A 7,334-nucleotide genomic window follows, 5' to 3' on the forward strand; every position below is an offset into this window, starting at 1 on the left:
TACAGTGGTTTCTTGTCCTCTTGTTCTGTTTTCAGTGTGGAAGACCTAATCTTGGAGGGGATTTAAGTCACAGGCCTTACTGATTCTAAGAAGATGGCATTCCCTATTCTTGTGCAAAGAAAGGTGAAGCCCAGTGATGTCTTCAAGTCACTGGGAGGAGTTGTAGGCTGCGGGTAGAAAGGGTGACAGCAGGGAGTCCATGGGGATATTTGGCTTCTCTGCTGATGCCATGGAGGACCCAAAGAGATCATGGAGGAGAGGGTGAGTGGGAGGACATAGCTGTGTTCACTCCTCCAGTCACCTGTTACAGAAAGTTCGGTACTTGTCCCCGAGGCCGAATCAGTGAGAACTAAGAACAAGGACAAGTGCTTTGAGAAAAAGGAAGGAGAAGTTAATTAATTTGCCAGCAAATGATGAGGGTGGCAGACTAGCATCTTAAAAGACCACTCTCCTGGCTTTAAGCAGAAAAACAGGGTTTTTTGAGGAGGGGAGTGTTTGGCAGTTTGGCTCGGGTCTACATGACTGGGGTCACATGTCATGGCTTTGGGCTATTTTTTTTTACCTGTAATTGGTGGTTTTGGTGGACCTTATCTCTGGTGACAATGATCTTGTGACCCTTGTCTGGACAATTCTGTTGAGCCATCTTCTGTGGTTTTAGATACTGGAAAACAAACAGCAAAGAACATTTTTCTGCCCCTTTGATTACTGGGCTTGGGAAGGCATGCAGGTTTTAATTCCCAAAAAGGGTGGGAGGTTTTAAAGAGACAACTCATAAAAGATTTCATTGTCCTTTTTCAGACCTTTACCTCTGTTACATACCTGGTCTGCTGAGAGCCCAGTCTTCACCTCCCGATTTCCTCCTGGTTTCTCACACTTTACCTTGCCTCAATCCCACCTCCTATCTAGGGGACAGTAGATCCTGGCCAGACTGGTTCTGAATTTTTGTGATGCAGAATTATAGAGTGGGCTAAACTGAAAAGACTTTGGGAGTGGCAGGGAAGCTGATTAGTGTGCTCACTAGTTTTCTATGGGCTAGGGGAGTGGGATGGGAGAAAATAAGGGAGAAGAAAAAGGGGATTATAAAAAGTGGTACTGAGATTAGGGATTTATCCCCTTTCAATGTCGTTTGGGGGGCAGCATAAAGAGGGATTTTTTTTTCCCCTAAATATTTTGTGCTTATTTGGAATGTGATTTTCTGAATTGATCCCTCCAGGGCCCTTAATCGTATCAGCTTTTATATCAAAAATTGTAACAAATATTATTGCTAACACTGTTGTTATGGGCTGAATTTTGTCCCCTCAAATTCCTATGTTGACATTCTAACCCCCAGTACCTTGGAATGTGACTGTATTTGGAGATAGGGCCTTTAAAGAGGTAACTGAGGTTAAATGAAGTCATTAGGGTGGGCTCTAATTCCACCTGACTGATGTCCTTATAAAAAGAGGAGATTAGGATACAAATACAGACCAAGGGTGGACTATGTGAGGACACAGTGAGGGGGTGGCCATTTACAAGTCAAGGTAAGGCCTTAGCAGAAACCCAAACTGACAACACTTTGCTCTTGGACTTCCAGCCTCCAGAGCTGTGAGGGAATACATTTCTGTTATTTAAACTATTCAGTCTGTGGTATTTTGTTATGGCAGTCCTAGCAAACTGATATAGCTGTACTTAAGGATGATGACTACTGTCGACCTAAACGGAAGAGGCTGAGGCAAAATTAATAGAAACAGAGAGTTTATTTGGGCCAAGCTTGAGGACTGCAAGCTGGGAACACAGGCTGAAGTTGCCCTGAATATACACTCCAATTAGCAGCAGTTACAAATGAATTTTTAAAGGCAAAAAGGGGGACAGGGAGTGGGCTGATACAAAGCTGTTTGTCAAGAATTCTTTTTTTATTTTTTTTTTATTTGTTCACAGCATCAGAACATAAAGAATTCTTATTGGTTTACAGAAATAACAATGGTTAGTGATTGGCTACACATTATTAAACTGTAGGGTGTGGGTTATAGTGACAGATGCTGCATTATTAGGTTAATTAAAGCAGTTTCAAGAGATGGATACATAGCTCAAGGGGGAAGTAGGATGTGATTGCTGTCTCATTTCAATGTCTCTCTGGGCCTGATACTTTAAAAGAACTCATATTCCTCAGATAAAAGTTATCTTCTTTTCTCACTATTGAGCATGCTTTTAATTTGTATAGGAAAAATAATCTAGGCATTACTCCATGTTTCCACTGGCCATTTTATTCATAACTCAGTCTTACTTTACCCACAGTCTCTGGATCTCTGAATCCTGTTTTGAAGTCAGATGTTGCGCCCGATTACAGAACGGGGGATGAACACATAAACATAAAGAAACAAACAGACACAGAAAAAAACACACACAGAGACGTGAAGACGGTTTAAGGCTGCAGTCATTTTATTTTTATACTTGCTGCCCCACAGCTACTTCCTGGTGCGTGACTTTCTCTGATGCCTTGATGTAACCTGTTCCATTCGTTAAGAGTGATTGCCTAAGGGAGGTGAATGTTTGCATCTTGACCTCCTGGCCTCATCACTATGTGCAGACAATAAGACGCCTTGGTTTGTTTGCAAGACCACAGGCCCTTGGCTATCAGTCACAGGGAACAGGTTATATGATCATCAGGCCGTGTGCAGACCTATCGATCATCAACAGACCGTGTGCAGGACCTGTTGATTTCTGGCCTCAAGAATCATGTCCAGTTTCGCTGACTCTGGGCAAAAACCAATTTCCTGCCCAGGGGCGGCCCCTACATCTCCCCCTTTTCTTTTAAGTTTTGAGATCGAGTATGTTCAAAGACCGTCATGATATTTTGATTGTGTTGATTGATTTTTATTCTTCGGGAGTGCCAGCATCTGTAGACTAAAAACAGGCAAAGAATAAGAATAATTAAAATTCTGGCATTAGTTCCTATGCTGTTAAGGAAAGACTTAAAAGGAGTTAAAGGATTAGCTTGTGACAGGCCATTTGCCAAACCTTGAAAGAAATCTTGTTCATTAAATTCTGGCAAATTCTCTTGGAATGTACTGGTTATTTCTTGCTCTAAACTTTGCATATCAGCAGTCAGGTTATGCCCTCCAGTCAGCGGTTGGTGCAGAACTCGCCAATGTTTGCTACTGTTAAAAGGAATAGGCGTAACGCAAAATCTGGAAGAATTCCAATCACAACGCAAAAATGACTGAGCGGTAAGGACTTGAATTTGATCTCCCAGCTATTGGACAGTACTTTGTAAGTGCAAAATTTCTCCTTCTAAACGACTATCAATTTCCTGTTGGTGTTGCCACAGTCGGTGGGAGTCTTCATGCCATTTACAGATGAAGTCCGCGGTCTGAACAGACTATTGTGACGCTACTCCTGCTGTAGCAGCTGTGGCAGCTATAGATATTAATCCTGCCACAATGGCAATTATAAGACTGATAGCTCTCTTAACTCTGTGGCCCAAAGAAGTTATTTTGTTTAAAAAGGTGGTAATTAAGGCAGATTCACTCCAAGGCCAGGATAAATTAACTGGAATCCAAAGTTCTGTCCTAGCCCTTAAAACATATAAACTTTGTGAACTAGCATTGAAGTCAGCCCATGAAGAGCGGTTAAGGCAAGTATATAAAGACAGGAAATATTTCCTGTGGACTCATTCCACCGAGCAACACCTAGCAGTAGCAAATAAGGATAGGACACACAAGCCAATAAAGGCCAAGAGACATTAGTATGAAGATCAACCTGAAGTGGAGCAGAAGCTGAATGGTTAAGTGACATATTACCAATCCATATATTAACTAACTCTCCAGCTGCAGAGGAATTTAAAGTCTGTCAATGATTTAAAAAATTAAGGGTAAAGAGTGCTCTTAATAGATGACAATGAGGAGACTTAGGGACTCCCCATTTTTGTTTTTGTAATTGAAGGTTTAGGGTGTGATTGGCCTGTTCGATGATTGTTTGACCCTGACTGTTAAAGGGAATTCCTGTGATATGGCATATGGAATATAGCTGAAGGAAGGAAGCAAGTTTACTAGAAGTATAGGCAGGGGCATTGTCTGTTTTGAGTATAGCCGGAAGGCCCATTACTGCAAAACAAGAATATAGATGAGTGATAACAGCATCAGCCTTTTCAGAACTTTGAGCAGTAGCCCACTGAAAGTGAGAATGAGTATCAATAGTATGGTGAACATAACGAAGACAGCCAAAAAATGTAATATAAGTAACATCCATCTGCCAAATATGATTACTTCTGAAGCCTCATGGATTACAACCTGGTGGTAAAGAAGGAAGGGTTAAGGGCGCACAAGAAGCACAAGAACCTACAATAGCACGAGCTTGTTTACGTGTAAGAGAGAAACGGTGTTGAAGTCCCTTTGTGTTAGTGTGATGGAGGTCATGTTCCCGTGACGCCTGTTGAACAGAAGCTATAAGTAAAGAATCAATGTTTTCGTTGCCCTTGGATAATGGCCCAGGGAGTCCAGAATGTGATCGAATGTGAACAATGAAAACAGGATGATGACACATACAAAAGAGTTCCTGTAAATGGGTAAACAAATGTTGTAATGTAGTTTGGGGATTAAGAGGCAGTGAAGCAGTAGGAAGGTGAGAAGTAACATAAACAGCATACTGTGAGTCATTAACAATGTTAATGGGTTCAGCGGAAAAATCTTGTAGAACAAGGCGGATAGCATAAAGCTCACTCTGCTGTACTGATGGAAAAGGAGAAATAACAACCTTTTGTTTGGCCCATTGTGTTCCAATAACCAGCCTTACCAGAACCTGAAGCATCAGTAAAAAAAGTGGTTCCTTGTAGGGGGTTAGAAACAATGGGAGAAACAAGAAGAACCGAGTGAGTTTGCAGAAAGGAATATAACTTATGTGGGGGGTAATGATTATCAAAAGTACCAACGTAATCTGCACAGGCCACCTGCCAAGCAGTGGAAAACTCAAAGTTAGTTTGTATATCTTTAGAACTTAAATTAGTAACAATTCGGCAGGGGTCTATTCCTGAGAGTTGACGACAGCGCCGACATTCTCGAGTGATTAATTGTGCTAATTTGTCCACATAGAGTAAAAGTTTTTTGTTTTGTTGGTTAGGGAGAAATATCCACTCCAGAATTTCATGTGACTGTCCTAAACAACCTGAAGGGGAGTGAAACGTGTGAAAAAGAAAAAGAATTATGGGAAGGGAAGGGTTAAGAAAAGCAAGGAAACCGGAGCTCAAGCGTTGCTCCACAAACTGTAACTCAGCTTCGGCCTGCAGGCTGAGACAACGAGGGCTGTTGAGAGCAGAATCACCTTCTAAAATAGCAAACAAATGTTGTAAAGCATAAGTGGGTATACCAAGTGAGGGTTGAAGCCAATTAATATTTCTTAACAGTTTTTGAAAGTCATTTAGCATTTTTAAATTGTCTCTCTGAATTTGCAACTTTTGTGGTCTTATTTGTAATTCTGAAAGGCAATACCCTAAGTAATTGAAGGGTGGAGTATCCTGAACTTTTTCAGGGGCAATTATTAAATGATAGAGTTTAAAGCTCTCCTTAAGATCTATGAAAGCCGCATCCCGCACCTCTTGAGAGGGTGCTGCAAGGCGAATATCATCCATGTAATGATAGATTACAATTTGTGGGTGCCACGTACGGGGTTAACGGCATGATCAGCAAATTCCTGGCATAGCGTAGGACTGTTTAACATTCCCTGAGGAAGCACCCTCCATTGATACCGCTCAGTGGGGCGGCCATTACTATATTCTGGGATGGTAAAAGCAAAACGCTCACAATCTGAAGACTGTAAAGGAATGGTGAAAAAACAATCTTTAAGATCAATGACCATCAAAGACCAGCCAGTGGGAATCATAGAGGGCAGAGGCAAACCGGGCTGTAAATGGCCCATAGGTTGGATACATTTGTTAATCTCCTGAAGATCTGTGAGAAATTGCCATTTCCCAAACTTCTTTTTAATAACAAAAACGAGAGGATTCCAAGGAGAGGTGGAGGGTTCAATATGACTGGCAGCAAGCTGCTCTGCTAGGAAGGACTTTAATGCCTCGAGCTTTTCCTTTGTAAGAGGCCACCTGCTCAACCCATACAGGCTTCTCTGTATTCCACCGTAGGGGGAGTGCTCGAGGAATTTCCTGAGCAGTGGCAATTAGTTTAAAGAATCCTGTGCATCAGGATGTTGGATGGCATTGTAACCCATCTTTAGCATCATATTTTTAACATTAGGTGACAAGTGAGGGATAGTTACAAATGCCCCAAATTGATGTAACAAATCTCTACCCCATAAATTTACAGGATTTTCAGTAATATAAAATTACAAAGAAGCTTGTTGGCCTTCAGGTTCTAAACAATCATAAACATTTTTACTGCAGAACACGCATTGAGCCTGTCCCAACCCAGACAGCACAGTAGGGACGGTAACTTTTGGCCAGTCAGGGAGGGAGCCATTGAGCAAGACAAATGATAGAAACATCAGCCCCCGTATCCACTAAGCCCTCAAAAGTGCGGCCGGCAATGGTGAGAGAGAGAACAGGTCGGGAATCTTGAATGAGAGTCTCCCAAAAAACTTTAGTTTCAGTACTGCCAAACCCCCCTTTTCGCTCCGTGTTACGGGTGGGGAAGGAGACATGTGGTAACAGCAAAGGTTGGGCTATACGGGTGCCAGCAAAAACCTGAGTAGTATGGGAAACAGAGACCATGATCTGGATCTCGCCAGTATAATCCGAATCAATGACTCCTAAATGGACAAATATTCCCTTTACCGTGCAGCTGCTCCGCCCAATGACCAATCCAACTTTTCCCTCAGGCAAAGGCCTGAAAACTTGTGTAGACAACTTATGAACGCCACCATCAGGGGTTAGAGTATAGGTTTGTGCAACAGAAAGATCAGCAGCTGCACTACCAGACGTGGCAGCGTATAACTGAGTTACTTTTAAAGATTGCTCAGTTGATGGGCAGTCCCATCGCTCACTGGGTATTGTTGGAACTGTGGTCTCATATTGTTTTGGGGGCCCTGAGGAGGGGGGGGGGCCCTCGTGGAGTTTCCCAACTGCATGCCGCCGCTTGTTCCATTAATGGGAGGGAGCAGATTGCCATCCTTATCAAATTTTGAGCGACATTCACTAGTCCAATTATGTCCTTTTCCACATCTGCCACACAGCTGTGAAGGCTGCGGTTTAGGGGCTCGTGGGGGAGGACCAGAATTATTATGTCCTCCTTGCCTGCACTCTTTCCTTGTATACCCAACCTTTCCACAGTTAAAACAGGTGGGTTTACTGTTGCCTTTCTGAATAGCTCCCGCCAGCAAGGCAGTGTGATAAGCAGCGCCGCCAACTCTGG

Source organism: Eulemur rufifrons, chromosome 8 (genome assembly GCF_041146395.1).
Source record: "Eulemur rufifrons isolate Redbay chromosome 8, OSU_ERuf_1, whole genome shotgun sequence".
In the NCBI taxonomy this organism is placed as follows: domain Eukaryota; kingdom Metazoa; phylum Chordata; class Mammalia; order Primates; family Lemuridae; genus Eulemur; species Eulemur rufifrons.